Source organism: Leucoraja erinacea, chromosome 37 (assembly GCF_028641065.1).
Source record: "Leucoraja erinacea ecotype New England chromosome 37, Leri_hhj_1, whole genome shotgun sequence".
NCBI classification, from domain to species: Eukaryota; Metazoa; Chordata; class Chondrichthyes; order Rajiformes; family Rajidae; genus Leucoraja; species Leucoraja erinaceus.
Window position 1 is genome coordinate 11,088,353 of NC_073413.1, and position 15,262 is coordinate 11,103,614.

At 45.2% G+C, this 15,262-nt stretch overlaps 1 protein-coding gene across 2 annotated transcripts in view; it reads right to left on the bottom strand.

Moving 5' to 3' along the window:
* LOC129713966 (carnitine O-palmitoyltransferase 1, liver isoform-like) overlaps window positions 1-7,675 on the bottom strand; it is a 63,161-nt gene extending 55,486 nt beyond the window's left edge. Inside the window, exon 1 of one of the 2 annotated variants that reach the window (XM_055663395.1) lies at window positions 7,586-7,675. The gene's annotated coding sequence lies outside the window, so the exon portion shown is untranslated. Of the gene's footprint in view, window positions 1-6,054; window positions 6,180-7,585 lie in introns of those variants that run through there. The other variant, XM_055663397.1, reaches the window with a different exon arrangement.
* Between the last annotated feature and the right edge of the window lie 7,587 nt (window positions 7,676-15,262).

Consider the following 15,262-nt stretch of genomic DNA (forward strand, 5'->3'; position numbering starts at 1 on the left):
ACCTCAAATTTTAATTCATATTTTCAATAACTTAAGGTTCAAGAGCATTACATTGTCATTTGTACCAGGGAAAGAACAATAAAATTCTTACTAGCTGCAGCTTCATGGGCATTCATATCAGTCCTGGGCACAGCTCATTCATGCAATCATAGAGAAAGCCCGCCAATGCCTCTACTTCCTGAGAAGAATTAGGAGATTACAAAAAGTGGTGAACACTGCCCAGTCCATCACGGGCACTAACCTCCCCACCATCAAAGGGATCTATATGAGGAGCTGCCTCAATAGGTATCCAGCATCATCAAGAATCCATATGCACTCATTTGATCCCTGCCATTGAGAAGGTGGTACAGGAGTCTGAAAATTGTGACCTCCAGGTTCAGGAACAGTTTTTTCCCCACTACCATCATGTTCTTGAACACTACAAAAACTAACTAAACTACAAACTGTCTTGGTTGCACTAAGAATTATGGGCTGTTTTGCACTAATATTAATGTTTTTTTAATTATTGTATTTTATCTGTGATTTCGTTATCTATGAGTAGTATGTTTGCAGACATGTTATACTGATGCAAGTAAGCGCAAACTGAAGTGCAAAGTGCAACCTAAACATAGTTCACAGTAGATTGCTGCTAAGGTGGTGTTGTGTGTTGTGTTTCAAGAGCCTGATGATTGATGGGAACTGTTCTTGAACTTGGTCAGCATTTCAATTACATAGATACATAGAAAATAGGTGTAGGAGGCCATTCAGCCCTTCCAGTCAGCACCGCCATTCATTGTGATCATCCACAATCAGTAACCCGTGCCTGCCTTCTCCCCATATCCCTTGATTCCGCTAGCCCAAAGAGCTCTATCTAACTCTCTTTTAAATGTATCCAGATAATTGGGCTCCACTGCCTTCTGTGACAGAGAATTCCACAAACTCACAACTCTCTGGGTGAAAAAGTGTTTTCTCCTCTCAGTTTTAAATGGCATCCCCTTTATTCTTAGACTGAGGCCCCTGATTCTCGACTCCCCCAACATTGGGAACATTTTTCCTGCATCTAGCTTGTTCAGTCCTTTTATAATTTTATATGTTTCTATAAGATCCCCTCTTATATCCTTCTAAATTCCAGTGAATACAAGCCCAACCTTTACAATCTTTCCTCATATAACAGTCCCGCCATGCCTCGTGAACCTACGCTGCACTCCCTCAATAGCAAGGATCTCCTTCCTCAAATTAGGAGACCAAACCGCACACAATACTCCAGATGTGGTCTCACTAGGGCCCTGTACAACTGCAGAAGGACCTCCTTATTCCTATACTAAAATCCTCTTGTTATGAAGGCCAATATGCCATTAGCTTTCTTCACTGCCTGCTGTACCTGCATGTTTACTTTCAGTGACTGGTGAACAAGGACACCCGGGCCTCGTTGCACTTCCCTTTTTCCTAATCTGACACCATTGAGATAATAATCTGCCTCGTTGTTCTTGCCGCTAAAGTGGACAACCTCACATTTATCTATATTATACCACATCTTCCATGCATCTGCCCACTCGCTCAACCTGTCCAAGTCACCCTGCAGCCTTCTAGCATCCTCTTCGCAGTTCACACTGCCACCCAGCTTTGTGTCATCTGCAAACTTGCTGGTGTCCATCATCTAAATCATTAATATATGTTGATAAATAGTTGCGGCAGCCCACTCCACTCACTGCTGCGGCACTCCACTCGCCACTGCCTGCCATTCTGACAGGGACCTGTTTATTCCTACTCTTTGTTTCCTGTCTGCCAACCAATTCTCTATCCATATCAATACCTTACCCCCCAAAACCATGTGTTCTAATTTTGCCCACTAATCTCCTGTGGGACCTTATCAAAGGCTTTCTGAAAGTCCAGATACACACATCCACTGGCTCTCCTTCATTCATTTTACTTCCATTTCACATCCTCAAAAAATTCCAGAAGAATAGTCAAGCAGGACTTCCCCTTCATAGATACATGCTGACTTGGACCAATCCTTTTACTGCTATCCAAATGCCCCGTTATTATTTCTTTAATAATTGATTCCAGCATCTTCCCCCGACCGATGACAGGCGAACTGGTCTATAATTCCCCGTTTCCTCTCTCGCTCCTTTTTTGAAATGTGGGATAACATTAGATACCCTCCAATCCACAGGAACTGACCCAGAAACTATAGAACATTGGAAAATGATCATCAATGCGTCCACAATTTCTTGAGCCACCTCCTTGAGTACCCTGGGACACAGACCATCAAGCCCCGGAAATTTATCAGCCTCCTGTCCCATTTCTCACCTAATGCAAATTTCTTTAAGTTCTTCCGTCTCTCTAGAACCTCTGTCCTCTAGTACATCTGGGAGATTGGTTCTGTCTTCACTAAGGAAGACACAAACAAAGTACCTGTTCAACTCTTCTGCCATTTCCTTGTTCCCCCATAATAATTTCACTTGTCTTTACTAATCTTTTTCTCTTAACATACCGAATCCTTAGACATGTATACTGAGATTACATAGCGTATAGGTTGTGGAAACAAGCTACTTATTTCAATTATTAAACAAGGCACAAGACAAGAGTATGATGAGATAGTCTTTAAGTGCCTGGAGGAGTGCAACTCCAACAACATGTAAACAGTTCAATAGTGTATAGGACTAAGTCGCCCACTTGAATGGTGCACAATCAAATCTGTCTGAACAATAATTCCATTCATTGTCAGTGCACATTGGCTCCTGTGTATTAATAATATGCATTGCTACGGTTACTCTGTCAGCACATACCAAACAATAAGCACCATGAAATCTTCTACAAGCCTATGGAGCAGAGATTTGATCCAAAAGTAGTAGATTAATGCCTAGCTAAGATTATATTAGGTTCATTTTCAGAAACAAGTGAATAGAAGAAAAGCACATCCAAAAATAATTGGGAGAGATAAATAGCAGCAAAATAATACATAAAGTTTTTAGACGGGACCAATCTTAGAGAACGCATATGAAAATCTAAGATTGGTTAACAATGCATGTTGAATACATTTCTTGCTTTCACATACAAGATTGTGAGCTTCAGGAACAATTGATCATGGGGATAACAATGCTGTGGCAATAACAGGCATCTTGCTTAAATGAAAGTCAAGAATAGTTTCTATATTTCCCGATACAAAATGTTCAGGAAAGACTGGCAAGAAAATGGTGGGAGTAATTGTATATATATTAAGGAAAATATAGGAGTGTGTTGCTGAGAGACCATTCTGGAAAAATCAAGGGCAGAATCTATATAAAGTTCCCGACGATCTATATCCCAGAGATTTTAAATAGATTATAGAGATGGTGAATACATTAATTAACACCTTTCAAAATTCTACTGATCCCATGTATTCGACAGTGCCAAATATAATCCCACTATTTAAGAAAGGATAAAAAAACCTGATCCGTTAGTTTACTATCAGTAGAAGCTGGTGTAGTAATCTACAATGAGTGATGCTATAACAGACTACCTTGAACGAATAGTAGGACTGAGTAGTCAGCATAGGCTTACGAAAAGGAAATCATATTTGATTTATCTCTCAAGTTTTTGAGGTTGCGACTAGCAGAATAGAAAAGGGAAAGAAAGTCATTGTGGTATAGTTAGATAGAATGCTTCCATTCAGATCTCATACAAGTTGTAGATTATGGAGAAAGCCATTAAACTATAGAACATTGGAAAGCTTCCTACAACTTTAGGCTGTGCACGTCATACGCAAGAAGAAGAAGAAGAAGATTGGAAAGTTAATGGGATGTTTGGGGAAAGATCACATTACAGTATAAGAGGCACTGGATGTCTGAAAATGTAAGTAGGTAGATAAATCACTGGTGCCTGATTAGGTATATCCAAGCGCACAGTGGCAAGCTAGAGAAGAAATTACAGGAGCCATAGCTGAGATATACAGTGCCATTCTGCACCAACCCCCGAGGCACTATATGCATCATCGCTAGTTGTGGCTGAGATGCTGGAAGACCACAGGTGTTAGTTAGGCTGTGCCTTTAATCAAGAAGTGCTGCAAAGAGAAACCTGAGGACTATAGACCAGTAAGCTAACATCTGTGGTAAGCATGTTACTTGGGGGGGGGGGATTCCGAGGGATTAGGCATACATGTATTTGGAAAGACCAATCGATTAGGGATGATCAGCATGTGGGAGATTGTGCCCTATTATTTTTTTGTAGTAACCAAGGCCAATGAGGACAGGATGGTATGGACTACAGTAAGACCTTTGATAAGGTTCCGCCTTATCAAAGGTTAGTTATTCTGGGAAATTAGATTACATGAGACGCAGGTTGAGTTATCTAATTGGTACATAATTTGCTCATTGGTAAGAACCTGAGGCTGATGGTGGAAGGTTGTTTTTCAGACTGGAGTCTCGTGACTAGTGGTGTGCCTCGGGGGTTGGCGCTGGGTCCATTGTTGTTTGTCATCTATATCAATGACTTGGATGACAATGTACAAGACATGGATAGTAACTGTGCAGATAACATTAAAATAGGTGGCATCCAAGACAGTGGAGAAACCTATCAACAATTATTGTAGGATATTGATCAGCTGGGTAAGTAAGCTGAGAAATAGCAATTTGAGTTTAGCAAATTCAGATAAATGCAAGGTATTGCATTTTGAGAAGTCAAACTAGCATAGAGCTTTCACAATGAACGGTCGGGTCCTGGGAAGTGTCGTAAACCAGAGTGACCCGGGAGTACAAGTACATAGTTCCCTGAAAGATAGACCATGTGATGAAATTTTTTTTTGTCACACTGGCCTTAATCAGTAATGATACAGAATACAGGAGCTAGATTGTTACATGACAGTTGTACAGACATTGGTGAGGTTACCTTGGAAGTATTGTGGGTAGACAAAGATGCTGGAGAAAGTCAGCGGGTGAGGCAGCATCTATGGAGAGAAGGAAAGGCGATCTGATAATAGGAAAGATGCCTTTAAACTGGAAGACATGCGGAGAGGATTTATGTGGATAGCGCCAGCACTCAAGGCTGAGTTTAGGGGTGATGTTGGGCAGTCTTGGACTTTATTCCCTGTAACATGGTGGTATGGAGGTGCATAATATCATGAGGAGCGTAAATAAGGTGAATATAAAGAGCCTTTTACACGGGGTTGTACAATCAAGATCTTGGCATAGTATCAATGTGAGAGGGGATAGATTTAATAGGAACCTATGCAGCAACTCTGTTACACAGCGTGGTATGAGTATATGATATGAAATGAGTTGCCAAAGGAAGTAGTTGAGGCAGGTACAATAACAACATTTTAAAAGGCATTTGGATAGGCAAGTGTCAAATAGGGGCAAATGAAATTGGCTTTGTCTGATTCATCTTCGTCAGCGTGGACAAGATGGGTTGAAGAACCTGTTTCCGCGCTGTATGATTCTACGACTATGATATACATGGACTTGCTAAAAGTGCCTGATAAGTTACCATATAATAAGATTATCATCAAGATTGAAGGCAAAGGACTAAAACATTATATTGTAGAATGTAAAGAAAAATGACAAAACAGCATGAAACCAATAGTAGTAAAAAGGATCAGTGCTAGGATTTTTATTTTCTCAATAGATTAATGATTTGCCTGTAAAGGGTATAATTTCCAAATGACTCACAACATGGATGCATAGTGAACTATAAGGCAAAGCCAAGTCTTCAAGGATTGATCACAGACAAACAAAATGAGCTGATTAAAACCATATGAACTTCAATACTGAAAAAAATTGAAGTGTTACTCTTTAGTTGGAAGAATGAGAAAAAACTGTATAAACAAGGGAGTACAATTCAAAAAGTAATACATGCAAAAAAAAAACTGGGAATACAGTGCCCTCCATAATGTTTGAGACAAAGATCCATCATTTTTTTATTTGTCTCTGTACTCCACAATTTGAGATTTGTAATTTAAAAAAATACATGTGGTTAAAGTGCTCATTGTCAGATTGTAATAAAGGCCATTTTTATACATTTTGGTTTCATCATATAGAAATTACAGCAGTATTTATACATAGTCTCCCCATTTCCTTGGAATCAACTCAGGAAACACACCTGTAAACCTTGTCTTTCCTCTTCCTCATGAGGCATTTATATTGTTCTTTCTTACTCTAAATGCCTCTCCACTGTAACCTCCACCTCCCTCATTGATGACACAACCTCCTCTCCCTCAAGCTGCGACATACATCCTCAGTCACCCTCTCTGAGTCTGTGACACACATCATCTCCTCTGTGACCCAACTTTGCAACACTCCCGAGCCAGTGATAACCATCCCCATCACTTCTCTCAGTCTATGACCCATCTCTTATCACTGCTGTCAATCTGTAATAGATTTCCCATCTTGAGAAGCCCACAGCCATTAGCCCCCCCTCTCATTTTGTTTTCTTAGGATCACCTGATTTTGTCTCTTCATTACTTTTTAAAACCCACAAGTTCTCCTGCAGTTTTCTGCCTGCAATTAATAACCCCATTTCTCTAGCCTGTCTATAATTCCTCCATCCATGACACTGCAACTAATCAGATAAAGACCTGTTACTCTTGTTGTGACTCCATGTGCTGATGATACCCCGTACACTTTGACATCATTTGCTTTCTCTGTGACACAACCCATTCACTACCCCTTCTGATTCCTTTGTGTCACTTCACCCATTGACACCCCGTTTGTGACAATAGGTTGTTTCACTAACAGACACCTGGCCTCAATATTGCCTCTTTTCCCTCCACTATGTGAAGGGTGTCCATTCCTTGCCACCCTCACCTTGTCCCTCCATCCACTAGGCACTACCTCACCTCTCCATCCACTGGCCATCTTCTGCCCAAGGCTCCACCTGCCTCTCCCCTCCACCCACCTCATAACTCTGTCAACAGGCAACCACCTCACCTCTCCATCCACTGGCCATACACACCTCGCCCCATTTGCCCACTGCCCCATCTGCCTCAACCCTAGCACCACTATTGGCTTCGTTCCTCCATCCACTGTCCACCATCTCACCCCTTCATCCACCTCTATCCACCAACTCACCCCTCCATTCCCTGCCTCACCCCTGTGTACTGGCCGACCCCTCCATCCACTGGCCACCACCTCGCCCCTCTGTTAACTGCCACTGCCTCGCTACTGCATCCACTGGCCAAAGTCTTGCCTCTCTGTCCACTGGTCAAAGCCTTGCCCCTCTGTCTACTGGCCAAAGCCTTGCTTCTCTGGCCATAGACCATCGCTTTGCCCCTCTGTCCACTCGTCAAAGCCTTGCCCCTCTGTCTACTGGCCAAAGCCTTGCTTCTCTGGCCATAGACCATCGCTTTGCCCCCTGCCCACTGTCTCGCCCCTGGCCAAAGTCACCCCCTGCCCATCCCACCTCACAATTGAGCCCACTGGCCACCACCACCACTGCCCCTCTGTCTGCTGGCCAATGCCTTTGCCCCTCTGTCCACTGTCCATGCCACCATTCCTCCCCCACTAACCCTACATTCCATGGACAATCGGCCTTGAACTTGGTCCCCCTCCACCTCCAGTGGCCTCCCCGGCCCTCCTTGGTAATGTCCTCCACCCTCCCCGCCGGGGCGACAGCGCCAGGCGGTATAACTCACGGAGCGGCGATCTTCCACCTCCCGGGCTGGCCTCCCGCTACCGCTGCCGCTCGAGCGCCGCGCCGCGCCCCCGCGTGGCCCCTCCCCCTGGGCGAGCGCCGCGCCTCCAGGCGGCCCCCCCCCCCCCCTCCCGCTCGAGCGCGCCCACGATCTGGCCCCTCCCCCTCCCCCCGCTGCCGCTCGAGCCGCCCGCCTACGCGCGTGGCCCCTCCCCCTCCCCCCGCTGCCGCTCCGCGCCGCGCCCCCGCGCGTGGCCCCTCCCCCTCCCCCCCCCATGCCGCTCGAGCGCCGCGCCCCCGCGCGTGGCCCCTCCCCCCGCCCCCCCGCGCGCCGCTCGAGCGCCGCGCCCCCGCGCGTGGCCCCCCCTCCCCTCCCCCCCCCCCCCTTCCTTCCGCGGGCACGAGCGCCGGTGACCGTCATGACGTGGCTGGAAGCTATTTGCGGAAGGAATATCCTGTCGGAGGGGGACCTCAAGTGGAGAAACGAAATGTCGGGGGAAGCTATGCAGTGTAAATATCCCGAAGTGAAGCACTGCCATCACAGTCGTTCAATGGTGGTGGGCAAAGATTATAGAGGAGCTATACTATAATCTAAAGTAGAGGAGCTCCTCTATAATCTTTGGTGGTGGTGGTGGGGGGGGGGGGCTGTAGGCTTGTTGGTTAGGGGGCGTGGCTAGGTGGTTGTGGGACGGGGCTTGGGGGTTAGGGGGCGGGGCTGGTGGTGAGGAGGCGGGGGCTGGTGAGTGACAGGAGGCGGGGGCATTTGAGTGACAGGAGGCAGGCATCTCACGCCGCCATTTTAGCCGTTGGGATTTTGCCGCCAAACGGCACGAGGTCACCTGCCCGCCATTTGACTTCGTGAATCCATGTGGAGAAACACAGCTACCTCACTGCGGTTGGATGTAATGACTTCACGACCCACTCTCTGGTTGATGTAATGACTTAATGTGACTTCACGACTTCACGCCCACTCTGGTGGATGTAATGACTTCACGACCCACTCTGGTTGGATGTAATGACTTCACGACCCACTCTGGTTGGATGTAATGACTTCACGACCCACTCTGGTTGGATGTAATGACTTCACGACCCACTCTGGTGGATGTAATGACTTCACGACCCACTCTGGTGGATGTAATGACTTCACGACCCACTCTGGTGGATGTAATGACTTCACGACCCACTCTGGTGGATGTAATGACTTCACGACCCACTCTGGTGGATGTAATGACTTCACGACCCACTCTGGTGGATGTAATGACTTCACGACCCACTCTGGTGGATGTAATGACTTCACGACCCACTCTGGTGGAGAATTCCAATGATTTACCACATGAAGAGGTTTGTCCTTGCCTCACTGTCACTACATCCAAGAAACATTTAGGCAGATACATGAATGGATTAGATTTAGATTTGACCAGAGGACAGAGGTTCAAGGTGAAGGGGAAAAGACATTCATAGGAATGTGAGGGGATCACTTTTTCACACAAAGGGTGGTGGGTGTATGGAACGAGCTGCCAGTAGAGGTAGTTGAGGCTGGGACCACCCCTACATTTAAGAAACAGACAGGTACATGGATAGGACAAGTTTGGAGGGATAGAAACATAGAAAATAGGACTTGACCCACTCTGGTGGAGTAGAGGCCATTCGGCCCTTCGAGCCTGCACCGCCATTCATTTAGGCAGATACATCATGGCTGATCATTTGACCAACTCAGTATGAAGGTACCTGCATAGGAATGTTCTTTTTCACCATACCCCCTGACCACCCCTACATTTAGAAACCACAATAGGACAAGTTTGGAGGGATAGAAACATAGAAAATCTAACTCCCTCTTAAATATAGCCAATGATCCTGTGGCCTTCTCTCCAACTACCCCCTTCTGTGGCAGAGACTATTCCAGAGATTCACCACTCTCTGGGTGGGGATATGGGCCAAATGCTGATAATAGGATTAATGTAATTGGGACATGTGTGGGCAAGTTGGGCCACACATGTATCACTCTATGACTATCGGGTACAATGTGGAAACAGGCCCTTTGGATCACTGAGTCGGCACCAACTAGTGATTTCTGCACAGTAACACTATCCTATACACTAGGGACAATTTACAATTTTACCAAAGCCAATCAGTGAGTTTGGTATTCCGAAAAACGCAAGGAATCATGGGATTTGTCAAAGGTCACTCGCGATAAGCATTCTCGGCAACTGTGCTGCTGCATGTATACAGACTTGCGTTTCATCCATAGTCAGGATCGAACCTGGGTCTCCGGCGCTGCAAGAGCTGTTGAATTGCTACTGGACTGTTCCCGTCCCCTCCCGAGTGTCCCATCCCTGTACGGGGGTGGCCGGAGATGTCCGGGGTGACCCTGGACCAGTGACGGAAATTCGCTATCAAAATATGGAGGGGACCGGGAGATAGGGGGGGACACAATTTGTTGGCGGGCGCGCGTGCATGCGCACACTTACCGGGTTTTAAAATCTGGATTACAAAAAATGGGGGGGGATTGTCCCCCACCTCTCAAAACAGAGCCCCCAGCCCCCCCGGATTTCCACCACTGCCCTGGATTAACGGGACACCGGCCCGGAGCAGTGGCGGCTCCAGGCTTACAGCCAGCTCAGAGAAGAAGTGCTAACTCCACTGCTCCGGGCCAGTGTCCCGTCAGTCGAGGGACACCCTGGACATCTCCGGCCGCCCCCCATTTCTGGCCGCCCCCGGACAGGGATGGGACACTCGGGAGTGGACAGGGACCACCCATTAGCAATTCAACAGTGCTTGTAGCGCCGGAGACCCAGGTTCGATCCTGACTACGGATGAATTGCAGGTTTGTATATTTGCAATGTTTATCACGAGTGACCTATGACCTGGGCATGCTCAGTAGGAATACCGAACTCGCTTATTAACCAACAAACCTGTACGTCTTTAGAGTGTGGGAGGGATAGAGGTGGAAGGGGGCAGTGAAGTTGAAATCGTTCACTGTTAGTTTCCAGGTGGTTCTCATGACTCATGAGCGAGCTGCAAATATACAGGTCTACAATTCAAAAGTGGCTCTTTGAGGAAAATAATGACTTTCACATTATTTAACTATGTCAAAACAAATTATCCATTTATACATTAACACAAAATACTTCAATTTATTTGTAGTTGAGAACTGGAGAACAATTGAGTTCCTTCCAGAGGTATTAATACAGATTGGAACCTCACGAAACATGCATGCAAAAAAAATCCTGGATTGTGTTCGGCTGGGATCACTCCAGACTGTGATCATGATGAACATCCACCAAGTAAGTGCTTGCTATCTAACTATCAACATGGATAGTATGGTGTGGTGGGCTGAGCCATTTTAGTATCAAACCGTCGTTGGTCGGGCTCGAACTCTTGCATGGACCGGGCGTGATCTGGACCACCAATCACGCGGTCGGGGGGGGGGGGGGGGGGGGGGGGGGGTAGGGGGGGGGCATAGTTAGCTATCCCTTTCAATGCTGACGTTAATTCTCAGGCTATTGAATGATTAGATTCATGACAACTTGCAGATGGGAAAATGAAACTGAAGATAGATACGAAAATCTGGAGTAACTCAGCGGGTCAGGCAGCATCTCTAGAGAAAAAGAATAGGTGATGTTTTGGCACACATTCTTTTTCTCCAGCGATGCTGTCAGACCCGCTGAGTTATTACAGCTTTTTGTGTCTATCTTCGGTTTAAACTGCAGTTCCTTCCTTCGCAGGACAATGAAAGTACTTTGAAATAGAGAATCAGAGGTCAGTTGAGTACCTTTGAGAGGGATTGATGCAAACTGGAGCCTGATGTCAAATACTGGCTGAGTTTGGCTGGTATTCATTTGGAGTCCTTGGTCCTGATGAAAATCTACTGTGTTTGTAACCCATTGCCTAACACTGCCCATGGATGGTAAAATTTACTTTCGAGCCAATAATTATTGATTAATATTAAGATGAATTCAGTACTCAGAGAATGATCACCAAACTGATTCCTGTAATGGTTGGACAGCCTACTCTTGTTATCTGTTGGAGTTTAGAACAATGGGGAAAGAGTTGATTAGAGCATAAACAAACTAGGGACCAGCAGAGCCCATATAAGATAAGAAAATTGTGACTTCTTTTCTATCACAAGGTCTTTCATAATGGACTGCAAGCAAACGCGTTGATTTTTTGAAGGCCGTGTTACATTCATAAGTTAATAAGTTATCACCCATTGCTTCTCTCCAGAGATGCTGCCGGTCCCGCTGAGTTACTCCAGCATTTTGTGTCCATCTTCAAATTACGTCACGCGCTCCAGACGGCTGTGTGGTCGAATGAAGTCGCGCGCGACCTTCGCGGGATCGTCGCGGCTCAACTCGACCACGAGGTCGCGTAATTAGGGTACCAAGGACATGTATGTGGGACTCTCAATCTGAAGAACGGTCTAGACCCAAAACATCACCCATTCCTTTTCTCAAGAGATGCCACCTGTTACTCCAGCATTTTGTGTCTATCTTCAAAATAAATCTCTCAGTTTTAATGTGCTGAAATCATTTTGCACAACTAAGCAGACAAAATCTTACCATTCCTATATTTGTAACTGGAGGCATGACCGATACCTTTATTAGGTCAATTGGCAAGCAATGCTATTTGGCCAGGTGGTCCAGTGTTCTACTCTGGATAAGAATCATTTGGTCTTTGGGTGAGAGTGATAGGACCCGGACTAGACACGAGACAGAGAAGCTTAATGTAAGTTAGAAAGAGTTTGATCGTGTTGGAGAGGAGAGGTCCACCGATTTACCTACATTCACTTATCAGTGCTCCAGAGCCAACAAGACTATCATGAAATCCCTCGTCAATGGCCATGGTTAATAACCAACGAGTCCAGTCTGTCTGGTGAGAAATAGCTTTTGGTTTCTCAGGAATGAAAGAGAGGATGTGAGGGGAGGACTTCCTTAAAGCCGATAATCCCCTTAGTTCTGGTGCTGAGATGGGCTCTGGATGAGATGGCCAGTCCACACAGCTGACAAAATGTGTAGGAAAGAACTACAGATGCTGTTTTAAACCAAAGAAAGACACAAAAAGCTGGAGTAGCTCAGCGAGACAGGCAGCATCTCTGGAGAGAAGGAATGGGTGTCGTTTCGGGTCGAGATCCTTCTTCAGAGATGCTGCCTGTCCTGCTGAGTTACTCCAGCGTCTTGTGTCTGTCTTCACACAGCTGACAACCTTTAGGCAAAAATCAAATAACAGTTTCTCAATATTAAAAAATGTAGACAAAATAACAGAGTGCTGGTGACTTCATGTTTTTTATTTGTTTACAGCTACTTTTTATGAGATTCTGCAACAATTACCAGAGGGGAATTATTCTGTTAGATTTCTATAATGTTTCCCCACAACCTCTCTCCTTCCATACATTTGTTACACTAAGCAGGGAAGGTGTTGATTTTGAATGGCATAAGCTGAGTGGGGGATGGGGGGTTTTGCAGTCACCCTTTATTGTTAATGTGCTAGTCTGAATCAGATTCCTCAGGATCCTCAGATTCCTCAGGATCCCCAGATTCCTCAGGATCCCCAGATTCCTCAGGATTCGGTTGAGAAGGGACCAATCCACGGACAGCATCTTTGATCGTATTGATTGCATGTACGCCCAAGTCAAGAAACATGCAGAAGGGGCTGCTGCATTTCGATTGCCTTGGTTGTATCTCTGAGATTTGTTTATCCAACTGTCCCCTGGGGTGCAGCAAAGGGCTAGAATCAAAACAGACAGGTACAGAGTACAGTTAGTAAGCCCATTCCATCCGTCGTAACCAATGTTAGCCCTTGTGTTCAATCAGTGAAGTTCTTAGTATCAAGTATCTCTCCACCTTTTCTACTAATATTTGCTATAAATACAAAGGAATTTGTTTCTGTTACCTCAGTCTATGAATAATGCTGAATTGAAAAGTAGGATATACAAAGTGGCATGGGCCGGTGATAGACTGGGAAATAAGCAGCAAAAGACTAAAAACCTCATTAAAAGGGAGAACATTGATTTAGAGAGAAAACTTGCAAGATTATTAAAACAAACTAAAATGTTCTCTGAGTATATAAATATGAAGAAAATAGCTAAGGTAGTGGAGCCTCTATATAATGTTGCTCTTAAATTAGTAACAGTAAACAAAAAGCTTCAGATCATTAAAAACATTTTTTCATCAGTCTTCATTGTGAGGGCTCTGAAAATATTATTAATATAATATAAAGCCAACTCATTCCTTCCCACCCAAATCACCCCCTCCCCAGGTACATTCCCCTGCAACCGCAGAAGATGCAACACCTGTCCCTTTACCTATCCCCTCGAATCCATCCAAGGAACCAAACAGTCTTTCCAGGTGAGGCAGAGGTTCACTTGCACCTCCTCCAACCTCATCTACTGTATTCTCTGTTCCAGGTGTCAACTTCTTTACATCAGCGAGACCAAGCGCAGGCTTGGCGATCGTTTCGCTGAACACCTCCACACAGTCCATCTTAAACTACCTGATCTCCCGGTTGCTCACCACTTTAACTCCCCCTCCCATTCACAATCTGACCTTTCAGTCCTGGGCCTCCTCCACCGTCAGAGTGAGGCCCAGCGCAAATTGGAGGAACAGGACCTCATATTTTGCTTGGGTTGCTTACATCCCAGCAGTATGAACATACAAAGTGGCATGGGCCGGTGATAGACTAGAGGACCTGGAAATAAGTTCAAATAGCCCTTGCTTTCTCTCGCTATCCCCTCCCCTTCCCAGTTCTCCCACCAGTCTTACCGTCTCTGACAACATTCTATCTTTGTCCCGCCCACTAGCCTGACATCAATCTGAAGAAGGGTCTCGACCCAAAATGTTACCCATTCCTCTCCAGAGCTGCTGCCTGTCCCGCTGAGTTACTCCTCTTTCACCTTAAATATATGCTCTAATTTTAACTCTCCTATTCTGGAAACATGACTCTGGTTAACTATCCTATCAAAGCCCCCCATAATTTAATAAAATTCTATTACTTCTCTCCTCAGTCCCCTTTGCTCCAGGGAAACAGACTTCACTGTCCAGTAGATGACCAATGTTGGTGTTACTTGCAAACTTACTAATCATGCCACATACATTCTCTTCCAAATCATGAATATATATAATGAGCAATGAAGGATCCGACACCGATCACTGTGGTATATGAAGAGGTTTTGTTACAGATGGTGAGGTCATACCTGGAATACTCTACACAATTTTGATATTTTGTTACCTGAAAAAAGGATAGTGCAGCATTGGAGGCAGTCCAAAGTGATTTACTAAGCTAATTCATGAGTTGAGGGAGTTTAATTTAGTTTAGAGATACAACATGGAATCAGGCCCTTCAGTCCACCGAATCCAGGCCGACCTACGATCATCCTGTACACTAGTTCTATCCTACACATTTGAAACTATTTACAGAAACTTACAAATCCTTAAATCTGGAATGTGGGAAGAAACCGGAGCATCCAGTGGAAATCCATGCGGTAGCATCTTGTTTAGAGAGGCTAGACAGGTTGAGACTATGTCAGATGGTGTTTAGAATGAGAATAAGAGGTTAACTTACTCAAACATACACAATCCTAAAGGCAGATAAAGTATTGAATATATGATGTTTAGAAGGAGAATAAAAAGTTATGGGAAATGGATATAGCTTCAAAATATGGGTCTGGTCATATAGAATTGAT